Below are 13,023 nucleotides of genomic sequence, written 5' to 3' on the forward strand. Positions count from 1 at the left end.
TAATCCACATCGGATCACGTTATTTCAAACACTTGCTGCTGACTGAGAGTTTTGAGCTCAACTTTAAATGAATGCTGGTGTTATAGCTGTTAGCTTTCTGAAATGATCCGCGGTGCTGACACTCTCTAGATGTGGAGAAACTCTAAAAAGCTTTCGTCGGGCCAAAAAAGCGGACGGGCACGATCTAGTACCGGAAGTGACAGTACAAACGCAACTGGATCTGGCATGCGCTAGCACACCTGCTTTTTGCCTGACAGTGGAAACGTGTCTATTGGCTTAAAATTGGTTTTCCAGTTTTTTAGAGTAGCTTCTCTTAAGCCACACTGATCTCTTTTGTCAGCATCTCCTTTCCTGAATCTACAAGATTCTGTTCTCACTCCTTGTAGGCATCCTCTCTTGCCTGACGAAGTTTTGCTGTGAGCCATGGCTTATCATTGTTGTTCGTTAAGTAAATCCTGGCAGGAATGCATATATCCTCACAGAAACTGTGTTACAGAATCAGAGAGCTCATCAAGATCAGTGGCAACGGCTTCAAAAACACTCCTGTCTGTGCATATGAAACAGGCTCAAAATGCAGGCTCTATTCCATTGGCCCATCTCTTTACAGTCCTTACTACAGGTTTAGCAGATTTACATTTTTGCCTGTATGTTGGGAGAAGATGAACCAGGCAGTGATCATAGAGCTGCCTGGGGGCAGAGCCATACGCATCCTTTGTGGTGTAGTATTGGTCCAAAATATGGCATGTAAAGTGTTGTTTGAATTTTGGTAGTACACGTGTCTGTCACAATCTGCTGCTGTATTGAAGCAAGGAGACAGAGGGAATCCAGAACAAAAATAGATTTATTAAACACAAAGGAACCCAGGAACACATAGCAGGGGATAGACAAACATTCTATACTGGACAAACAAAGAATGCAAAGGCTAGGACTTAAATACATGGGGTAATTAGAACTAAATGGGTAACACCTGGAAACAATGAACACAATCAAACATGAGGGAAAACTGGGTCATGGAGCACGTGAGGGAGGAGAATACGAGACACTGGACAGATACATTTTATACTATTTCATAATATTACAGTTATTTACTGTATTTTTTATCAAAACAAATGCAGCTTTGGTAAGCAGAAGAGACTTCTTCTTAGAAAAAATCTAACTGACCCCAATAATTTGAACTGTGATTTTCAATGGAATAACATGATTCTATTTTATTTTATTTCATTTTATTCATTTGTCATCATACCCCCTATTAAATTCCTTCACAACCATACACTGTTTGTGACCTTTTGTATTCCTAAATGAGTATTAAAAATGTGTAAAATCATCATTCAACTTTCAGTGCTCATGCAGTTCACAGGCATTCAGATCAGCACAGACAGACTGCAATAAACAACACTCAGCTAACCTCATTATACAGACACTACCTGCATATATTTTAATTACCTCCCATCCTGGCAGCACACCTACATGCGGCTTGGCAACCGGGCAGGTGCGTGAAGGGACGAGGAGAGAGCAAGACATTCCCAGAGCAGGTGTAAAATATTGGGAAGTTTATCTCTGTAATCTGTCTCTATAAATACTCCTTGGAATATAAAAGCATTTAGAAGAGAGATTTCGCTTTTCAGTCTCTTCCGCTCAAGCAATTAAGTTGTGGCTGGAGTCATTAGCGTCTCCACTTCCACAAACAAACTTAAAAGTGAAGGCAATTACCCGCAGCATGCTGTGATTTCGAGGGTGGTTTTGAAGATGGGAGTGTGCGTGTGTGTGAGCGTGTCTCTGATGGGGCAGTGAAATGGCAAACACCAAAATAGCATTTATCTGAACACAGGTGGTAGCGGTTGGTTAAAAAAACAACAATGCTCGAGCCAAGCAGACAGCAAACTCCTTTTATTTTTTGTCCTGCTTTGTTGCTTGTCTTTGACAGATCATGCGGTAGGCCTCCCTGGCAGTGCCGTCCTTTGACGAGAGAGTGCCAGCCCGGATTGAGTAGAGATGAGGACAGCAGAGAATAAACACTAATGATGCCCATATGGTCCCACAGATAGATTAATGGAGCAGAGACTGTAAGAAACACAGACTGCAGAGATGCAAAGACGCACACATCTTGAGTGGAAGTGCAAAATAAATAAATAAGAAATGGAAATTAATGATAGGAAACGGGGAGGGAAATATTTACTCACATTTAGAGGAAACAGCCGGAGAAGCAGATTTAATGGTTACATTTCAATGCAGGTTGCCTGATACTGATGCTATACCATTATAGGATTTCTTACGGTTGCTAGGTGGTTATGGGTGGTTTTTTTAAAGTTGTTGTTAAGCTTGGTGTGCTAGGTAATTTATCATTATAATTTTTGTATGTAAGATTGCACTCACATATTCCAGTGTGTCTCCAATTTGATCTGATGAGATTTATGTTACATAATAGGTTGCATTTCTATTTACAGGATTCTAAAAACACTGACAAATAATTCAAGTTGATTGAATCAGGTGATAAGCGAACAAGCCGATATTCTCCAACACAGTGATGTATATGTTTATTTGCAGTGAATTATATTTTATTCACGTAGCTGAATTCCAATAACAAACATTTGCTCTTTATTAAATGCATGTTAGTTTCAGGTGTAAATATTCTGATCTCTAACTAACCACGGCTTGGTGTCTGTGGGAAGTTTAGTCTGGTTTATTGTCCATCAGACAGAGCTGTGTATTGATTTTCAGACGGAGGAGTTAACCACAAATAACATGCCAACTCAGCCACACTTCTTGAAAACTTGTCTTTATCAGGAAGAACAAAAGCAATTGCGAAACAGATGGAATGAGCCATTTTTGGGACTGGATTACAGGAAAGGTACGGCTGTTGACAGTAGTCACAGCTCCCATTTCTCTGCCATTCATTTTAGTTTTTAAAGCCATTGTAAATTAGTTTTTGTAGCTCATCTCTAAGCCTTTCCCACATTCTCTCGGCGGCAGCATCATAAGTTATTTCGCTGGCTTCCTTCATATTCCTCCTGCCTCCGTTGTTCTATCTTCACCTCTCTCATTTCCTTGTTCTCTCCTATCTTCCTTTGGCCCTTTTGTGCTGTGTTCTGTGCGGGGGTGAGTCTGTTTGGGCCCGGCTCCAAGCGCCCGCTGATGGCTGCGGGGCTAATTCAGCCCGACAGGACATTAATCATGTGCCTATCGAGATTCTTTAGGATGACTGAAAACTGATTTGTGTGTGAGTGCGAGTGTGTATGTGAGTGTGTACTTAACTTAATGCGTGCACTAAATTACACCAGGCTGGAAATGCGTTAATGAAAATTGATAGCTGATGTGCGAATTATGACACGTGGTTTTGCATGTGAAGAGACTGCTGCTTGTATAACAATGCAGATTTGAAAATTAGGAAATATGTGCATGAAAAGTTATTTTTTATGTAGGATAGGGATTCTATGCTTTGCCCAGAATATGAAACATTGCGTAACTGTTATGTGAAACATCTTAATTATGCAAAACAATAACGTATGTAAAACATCTAAATTAGGTAAAAATAACTAAAATGTAAAACATCTAAATCTATGACATTTAGAACACTGTGCATGCTAACACACTTTGAAAAAGGTTTCTTTGTTTTGTCATTTGAATAAGTGCAAATCTAAATGAACACAAGTTTAGCCAAGGAAAACATTTTAATTGGATAGTACATTTTTCAAGGCTTGTTTCTGTTCATAGTATGGATATTACTTCTTCATCAGTAATGAACAAACTTTCACCCTGAAATGATTATTATTATTTTTTTATCATTATTTACTTACCCCCGTGTTGTTCCAAACCTGTACGACTTGATGCTGACAATTCAGCTTTGTATAACAGGAATAAATTACATTTGAAAATATATTAAAATATAGATTATTTAAAATTGTAGTATTTTACAATGTTACTCTTTTTACAGGTTTTTTAATTTTAATTTTATTTTTTTTATAAAAATGCAGTCTTTGTGAGGATAAGACTTTTTAAAAAAATAATAAATCAATAAATTATATATATAAAAAATCTTTACATTAATCATTTTGTAATGCTTAAATTCACATTGCATTTTAAATAATTGATTTTTTATTTTAGTGTCTTATTTGTAAATTATTTAGACAAAAAAGTATAGACTTTTTACAGGCCGTTTATTAATATCGATTAATACCTGAACATTATTAATTATCAATCTGTACTGGCCAGATTTTAATATCTGTTCATGTATATCTTGTATCTTATATCTATTTTTTTCTTATTGATTGTTACTTGATCAAAATTAGGAAACTGGTTTTGGATATGAGTGTTTGTAATTATGGATGGATGGTCTTACAAAAGCTGTAAAATAGCTATCAGATTTTCAATGCATGTATGACTCCATGTCTCCCATATGGGTTGAAATTGGCTTGAAAGCAGTCTTTTGTATAATTTGCCAACTATAGAATAATGCATTTTTTGTTGCTTTTTGTCTGTGCAAAAATTCCCTTCAGCCAGCAAAAACTGGCATCTTCTCCTATCTGTTACCTAGCTATTCCGCCGCTAGTGCTCATCACAGCGCTAGTGTTGATGATGCAATCATACCACGGTTCACTGCCAAAAACAGCATGGAAGCGACCTGCAGGGGCAAAGGAAGCAGAACTGAACTCTTGTTCTTCTGCCTTATCTGGAAACATAACATAACATTACACAGAGTGTAAACAAACATAACTTTACACAGAGTGGAGCTCAATTGTGTTACAAATTCAAGGTGAATGGAGGTGAGGAGTGCAAGAGGAGTAATGGCGTGTGATTCATTCAAGGCCATTCCTTTAATTGGATATCTCTCAGACAACGTTTGAAGCTCAGGTCAGACTCTTTCAGTCTGCGAAGTGTGAAGTCCAGAGGGATGTTAATTCTTAAAGCTGTTGGGATTTGTAACCTCTTTGTGGAGGAGGACACAGTGGGGTAATACGGGGTAGCCAGCAGTGGCCTGGGAGTCAATTAGTCACTGCGGTGCAAAATACAAGCTGACAGCAACATCGGCCGGCCGAGGAAACACACACAAACTCTCTCACACTCACTCCAGGCTATCAGAGAGAGCAATCCCACAGCACCACGCTCTCCACCGCCTACAGCTTGTTAGAAGACGTACGCTGAGCCAGAACACGTGCGGAGTGTGAGGGCAAATATTTTAGGGTTATGAAATTCAAGAGGGAACAATAAATATGATGCACAGAAAAAGCATTGTAACTGTGTTAAGTTATAAAACATGAAGCCAGTAGGATGGTTAATAATGGAGGCTGACACAACACTCTGGAGACCCTGAGGCTTGAGTGCGCTCTGGTAAAGAATAGCATGAGCAAAAGCCTTGACAAGAGAAACAGAAGCTCGAAACCTTGGCGAACAATGGACGCCCCATTAGCCATGTTTTTTAGAATTTCTGGTGAAATCGGTCGGTTTTGTTGACTCATGATGAGACCCGTGGCGCCACGTTGATGTGGGTTTATTTATAAGAATTTCACACAAAAGTTTCTTAGACGTGCCATTTTTTCATTAATTTATGTACATGTAGCTTGTTTTCAACAAGTACATGCAACAACACTATGCTTGCAGCAAATTCCTCAGCCAATATACATACAATACAATACAATACAATACAATATTTATTTATAAAGCACATTTAAAAACAACCAAGGCTGACCAAAGTGCTGTACATAGCAGAGAATAAAATGCAGAGCAGTACCGGACAAAAGAAACCACTGAAAAAAATAAAAATAAAACAAAAATAAAAAATAAAAAATAAGCATTAATCGTATCAGAATCAATTAGCATCAAAAGCAAGAGAAAACAAAAAAGTCTTTAAAGAAGATTTGAAAATGGAAACTGAAGGATCCAGTCTGATATAGAGAGGCAGACTGTTCCAAAGTTTTGGGCCTGCAGTCGCAAAAGCACGGTCACCTCGTTTTTTTATGCCTGGATCTAGGCACGATGAGAAGATAGTGATCGCTGGATCTCAAAGTACGAGAAGGAGTGCACGGACAGAGCAGATCAGTCAGGTACAGAGAGGCCAAATTGTTAAGAGCTTTATACACAAAAAGAAATTTTTTTAAATCAATTCTAAATTTAACAGGTAGCCAATGGAGTTTGAATAAAATAGGGGTGATCGACTCATACTTGCGTGTCCCAGTGAGTAATCTAGCTGCTGCGTTTTGCACTAGCTGTAGGCGAGAGAGAGAGGACTGAGATAGACCAAAGTAAAGTGAATTACAGTAGTCTAGTCGTGATGTTACGAATGCGTGAGTCACTATTTGAAGATTAAGAGTTAAAAACGGTTTCACTTTAGAGAGTTGGCGAAGCTGAAAAAAGCATGACTTTACAACAGCACTGATCTGTTTCTGAAATTTTAAGTTGTGGTCAAACAGAAACCCCAGATTTCTTGTGCAGTGAGTTTCATACGGTGCAATAGAACCACACTCAACATCAAACACACAGTTTTCCTTGGGCCCGAAGATAATTATTTCAGTTTTATTTTCATTTAGGTTTAGAAAGTTACTTGAAAGCCAAAGTTTAAGATCACTTAAACAGGCAAACAAGGGTTGTAGACCATTTTTATCATTATGTTTTAAAGGAAAATAAATCTGAGTATCGTCGGCATACAAATGGAAGGATACTTCATATTTATTAAAGATGGAAGCCAGAGGTAACAGATACAGAATAAACAATATGGGGCCGAGGATTGATCCCTGTGGGACTCCGCAGTTCAGAGGTACACTAGTGGAGGATTGATGACCAATACGGACACTAAAACATCTATTGTTCAGATAAGAGCGGAACCACTGCAAGACAATGCCTCGAAAACCCACGGATGTCTCCAGGCGTCGCAACAGGACCTCATGGTCAACTAAGTCAAATGCAGAACTCAAATCTAATAAGACTAAGGCCATTGATTTCCCAGAGTCAGTTTGAGTGAAACTATCACTTGACACTCTTAAAAGAGCAGATTCAGTACTGTGTAGAGCTTTAAAACCAGATTGAAATGTTTCATGGAGAGAATTTGCGGATAAGTATGATTGTAGTTGAACCAGTACAACTCTCACAAGAATCTTCGAAATAAAAGGTAGATTACAAATATCTTCAGGACGATAATTTGAAAGAGTGGAAGGATAGAGATTAGTTTTTTTAAGATATGGCGTCACCACAGCAACTTTCAGACTGTTAGGGAAGGAACCAGTTGACAGGCATTTGTTAATTAAAAGTAACAGGCCCGGTCCAACTGTGTCCATAATTTGCCTAAGGAAAGAAGGTGGAATAACATCCTGTGGACAGATAGTGGGTTTTAAATGACCAACAATTTCATTACATGTGCCCAGATCAATCGACTCAAACTCAGACCAGATGGAGGAGCATAATGGAACATCATGTGTATACACTGAGTTAGACAACTGAGATCTTAAAATTGTGATCTTATCAACAAATAACTGCAAAATTGTCACAGAGAGCAGTAGAGGGCTCTAAGGTGGAATGCACAGGGGGATTTAAAACAGAGTTAATGGTAGCAAATAGAACTTGAGGTTTATGGCAATTATCAGAAATAAGTTCAGAAAAATGTTTGCATTTTGCAGACTTTGCAGCTTTCTGAAACACCTTATAGGCATTTTGCATGATTTCATACGAAACCTGCAGACGGTCCTTTTTCCATTGGCGCTCTGCCTGTCTACATACCCGTCTAAGGGTACGTGTAGTGTCAGTGTGCCAGGGCACTGATGCAGGCTTGTGATTTTTGTACCTCAAAGGTGCAATAGAATTCATGATATCTGCGCAGGTGGAATTAAAAAGATTAAGATGTGCATCAGCATCCAGGTTATGCAGGGTAGAGACAGATTCCAGGCAGTTACGTACATCGTGATAGGCTGTGGAAAAATCTTCACTAGAGCGTTGGGTAAGACAACGAGTTAAACGTGCCAGTGATGGATTTTTAAGTGTGCGTCCAGTGAGAGGAACAGTAAAAAGTACAGGCATGTGGTCAGAGAAAGATGCACTGTTGATTTCTATATTCGAAATAGAGAAACCATGGGTTAAAATCAAATCAAGGGTGTGGCCATGGATATGTGTTGGACCAGAAACCCACTGAGTAAAGTCAAAAGACTCAATCATATTTAGAAATTCAGCTGAATATGGTTTCGAAGTACAGCAAACGTGAATGTTGAAATCACCCAGCAGTAATATTTTGTCGTGTTTGATAACTAGATCACCCATTAGAGCAGCAAGTTCACGTAGAAAGTCCTTATGTTGCTGAGGAGGACGATAAATTAGAGCTATGGCAATGGGGTTACTAAGACTAATTGTAACAATTGCACCTCAAAACTGTGGTAGGAGCCGGTAGGTAGAGATAGACAGTGAAGAGTGTTTTTAAAAACAGTAGCAAGACCTCCACCGCGGCCAGACAAATGCGGGGGGTTTAAGAAGTGACAGCCGCGGGGCACCAGTTCCGAAAACGGAGATAACTCGCCGGGCTTTGTCCAAGTCTCAGTAACACAAAAGAAATCCAGAGTTTGAGAGGCAAAAAAGTCATTTAAAATGAAAGTTTTGTTTACCAGAGATCGGGCGTTAATGAGCGCGAACTTCAGCCGCGATGAAACAGATGCTGGCTGTGTTTCTCGGCACAGCGAGCGAAGGTTGTGAAGATTAGCTCCACCACGGCCAGAGTGACTGTAAATCCGAGCAGGTGCAGAGAGAAATCCGGGTATAATAGGGCACAGCCATTGAAGACGGCCATCCAGGGAAGAGTGGCCAGCAGTAGAACTGCGCGCAGACTCAGATCCCCGCCAAGCAAGGCGAGCCGCGGATGGCGAACCGGCAAGAGGGCCGATCTGAGTCGTACAGCGATCCCTCCGCGTTTACCGCGCCTTCTCCGCCGTCTCCGGCGCCATCTTGTCAACCCATACTTCTAGTCAAGAAATCTCCTTTTATTGTTTGTGTGTTGCAAACACACATATTTGATTTGTAAGATTTGTTTATATGCAGTACTGTATTCCACTAAAAGGTCCATGATGGATAATACAATGACATTTAGCAAGTTTTTATAATTTGAAAATGTATTGGGATCGATGAAGCATGTAATTACATTTGTTTTTCGGTTCTCATTTTGTGTTTTTTTTTCTTTCTTCGATTTCCTCTAAATCCTAAAGGATTAGTCTCTTTGGTGCAACTCTGAATTCCTTTCGTTGCTAACCTACTTTTGCATTATTGCATTGCCAAAGTACAATGCTAAACACAGTAATGCCATCTTTTCTTGGAATTGCAGAATGCCTGGAGAGAACTAGATCTGCACAATACATGGAAATGACAATGACCCCAATAACCATCAATGCATGCAGACGCAATGTAAAGTAAGTAGCAAGAAGGAGCAGCTCGATTTGTTTGTGTTTTCAACACAAATTTTGCTTCCCTCATATTTTATAAAATACATGTTCACACACAGGAGCACAGCACTTTCGATTTATGTGTGTCGAGGAGAACTTGATAAAGTACTAGAAGTTGAACCAGGGTTATTATTCCTTCAACCTTTTCTCAGTGGAATATGCTATTTCACGCAAAAATGAAAATTACCCCAAAATATCATATTGATAACTTTATAAACCTCAATCTCTAGTTTCCATTAACTGTCATATGCACATTCACGAGAGAGTTTTAAACATGGATATTTTTCTTACAATAACGCATTGATTCACTTTGATTAACAAGAGGTCATTGTTAACCCCAAGAGCTGTGTGGAGAACTTTTTATGATGGATGGATGCACTTTATTGGACTTCTATTGGACTATTGAATAACACATATTCATTTTCATTATAAATCTTGGAAGAGCCAGGACATTTTTAAATATAACTTCAATTGTATTTGCATAAAAGGAGTCATATACTCCTAGGATGGCTTGGGGTGAGTAAACCATAGGGTATTTTTTGGGCGAGCTGTCCCTTTAATATAACATAATATAGCAGCCCTTAGTATTTGTGAGTAATTATGTGTTTTAAAATGTTGAATATAAGTACATTACCTCTTCAGTCTCAAAAAAGACATTTATTCAAGTCTAAGTAGGACTGCAGAGAAATACAATGGTAATATTTGAGAATTTGATAATTTTCTCTCTGGGATATTTTCACAGGTTAGCTGTATGTCCCCTACAGTCATTTAGAGATGGACAAAGTGCACTGTAGACCTCAGAGCTTCTCTTATGGACAGGAAAAGCAAGTCTGAACTCAAGTTCACTTCCAAAAGCAGAGAACAATGTTGAAGAGCCAAGTGTTTAATATACAGTGACTCTCACCGCACAACCCTGGGGCAGAGAGAGAGAGGTCACTGCACTCAGGTCAGATGCCACATCTTACATACATCCATCCCCGCAACTGAGAGCATATTAGCATTCGTTCCAACTTTTACAAAGTTCAAAAACCGAGGTTATTCTATAGCAATACTTGATGTCAACCAATTCATGTTTTAATTAGTTCCCAGCAAGCCACTTTTCACAATGGCCTACAAGAACGAGTAGCCTACTTGTTTGTCTTATTATGCAGTTACTGGCAATTGCAGCACCATCTTCTAAATAGTTTTGAAACTGGCCTAGTTGACATTGTACCTGGATGGCAGGGCCATTGATTGTAGCTGCCACTTACTTAAAGAACTCTGTCCTAACAATGCATCAACAGTCTGCAACAAAATGCATGATGCGTCAGTTTTTCTTTGAAATCAATGATTTGGTTTGATGTTGTCAATAAGCTTGAACGCTCTCAACTCTGACAGCCTTGACCTCTGATGACAGAATCACATTCTTTTCATGCACCAATGCTGGAACTGATTCATGGAGTGAAAAACAGGTTTTAGTTTAAAGCCAAAAGAGTATTACAGAGAGGCATAAAGCACTTTGAACTCTTAGTGGGATTCGATTGAACAAAACATTGAAAGCCAAGAGTTGACAACCAGTCAATATATATGAAAAGATTTCTAACTCTGAGTATTAAACTATAAACGTTGGTTTGTGCAATGACAAACACCGTAAATAGGTGTGGTATTACTTTTAAAAGTGTTAAAGTGATGATAAAACTGAAAAATGAAAAAACGATCATTAACTATGAATAAAATTCCATTCAAAATTATGGGATATTTACGATTTTGTTTTTAAATGTTTTTTATTTATAGTATTTATGCTTACCAAGGCTGCATTTATTTGAAAAAAGAGTTTGGGGTATTTGGAATAAGAATGATTAAAAGAAATATAGAAATTAATTAATCTTAATTATATATATATATATATATATATATACTCTTATTTATATTATAATGTAGATTATTATAACTTTTGACAAAGTAGCATACAGTGTATTTGACCATAGTATCAATTTGTAAAATAAGCCAATGCTGGTAGATGCTGTAAATACATCACCTGGTTCAAATGAGAAAATCTTTCTGTATTGATCGCCATTATTAATATTCATTTGTTTGTGAATTTATCAAAAGCGCTGTCTCAGTAATGTACTACATCATATAATAGTGTTTCTGGAGTAAATGCACAGCAAAGTGGTCACTGGAAAGTGCTATGTCCTGAAGATATTTTGTAGAACAAACTTAAGTGTGCAGTCTATTAAGAATTAATCTTGTTGGAGTCTTCTGGGTCTCTACATTGATTTATTGATAAAGATATACACTTACACTAATCAGGCAGGCAAAGCCATGATGATTTGGTAAATGAGGGTTAACTCCAGGGTAAGACAATGAAGATAGCTGAATATCCATACTTCATTTGTTTTCTCGTGGCTTGTCCAAACTCCTTCATATATCGGTTACATAAGACGCAGTCCTCAGGTGCTTCATTACAATTTTAAATCACTAGGTATGGTCCGAAAAGCATACTAACATATTAAAGATTTCCCTTACAGTTTCTGCTGTATGCAGTACAGTATGCAGTACTTTGATAGGCTGGTGCTACGGCGAGTTTCATGTCTGAACTGTTTATATATATATATAAAATAATTTTTTTTTAATGCAAAAAAATAAGAAATAATTCATGAAACATCAGTGAACATTTCTTCCTTAGTGTAAAGAAGATTTTAATAATCTAAAGAGCCTTTTGTGCAATGAAACATTTACATGGCTGTTACAGTTTATTCATATAACCATGCATCCAATAAATAACCATTTGTGACCCTGGGCCACAATTTTTCGAAATTGAGATTTATAAATCATCTGAAAGCTGAATAAATAAGCTCTCCATTGATATACTGTATGGTTTAGTAGGATCAGAAATATTTGGCTGATATACTATTTGAAAATCTGGAATCTGAGGGTGCAAAAAAAATCTAAATATTGAGAAAATTGCCTTTAAAATGTTCCAAATGAATTCTTAACAATGCATATTACTAATCAAAAGTTTTGATTAGTTAAGTTTTGACATATTTACGGTAGGAAATGTACAAAATATCTTCATGTAGCATGATCTTTAATTAATATCCTAATGATTTTTGGCATAAAAGAAAAATCTATAATTTTTACCCGTACAATGTTTCTTTAGGATATTGCTAAAAATATATTCCAGTGACTTAAGACTGGTTTTGTGGTTCAGGGTCACATTTATTTTTAACAGGATAATATAATTGTCAATATCTTTTTTACATTTTGACAACTAGAATTAACGTTTTATTAATTTGATGCTTAAAGTTCATTTTGTCAAATTTTAGTATAGTTAGTATAGTAACAAGACACCAGATGTGCTTTTTATTATTAAATGGCGTGTTATATGTTATTAAATGTTAAAAATAATGGCTTTTTTAATATGCTACATGGCTATAATATTGTTTTATTTGCATGTATTGGTATTTATATTGGTGATTTTAGCATTTTTCTGAAACTTACATAAGTGGTATTGCTCACCCTGTTTCTCACTCATACGGGCAATGTGCATCAAGAAGGTCAGTCCTATGTGTTGACCGATGAGCGGAGCAGCAGTCTAACACTAAGTGGTCTGAGACATGTCTGGTGTTTGAGTGAA

General features: G+C 37.6%; 1 pseudogene; it reads right to left on the reverse strand.

The window, feature by feature from the left end:
* Nucleotides 1–373: 373 nt before the first annotated feature.
* The window catches only part of LOC113093591 (acetylcholinesterase-like), a 175,770-nt pseudogene continuing 163,120 nt past the window's right edge, over nt 374–13,023 (reverse strand).

Source organism: Carassius auratus, unplaced genomic scaffold (assembly GCF_003368295.1).
Source record: "Carassius auratus strain Wakin unplaced genomic scaffold, ASM336829v1 scaf_tig00215108, whole genome shotgun sequence".
NCBI lineage: Eukaryota > Metazoa > Chordata > Actinopteri > Cypriniformes > Cyprinidae > Carassius > Carassius auratus.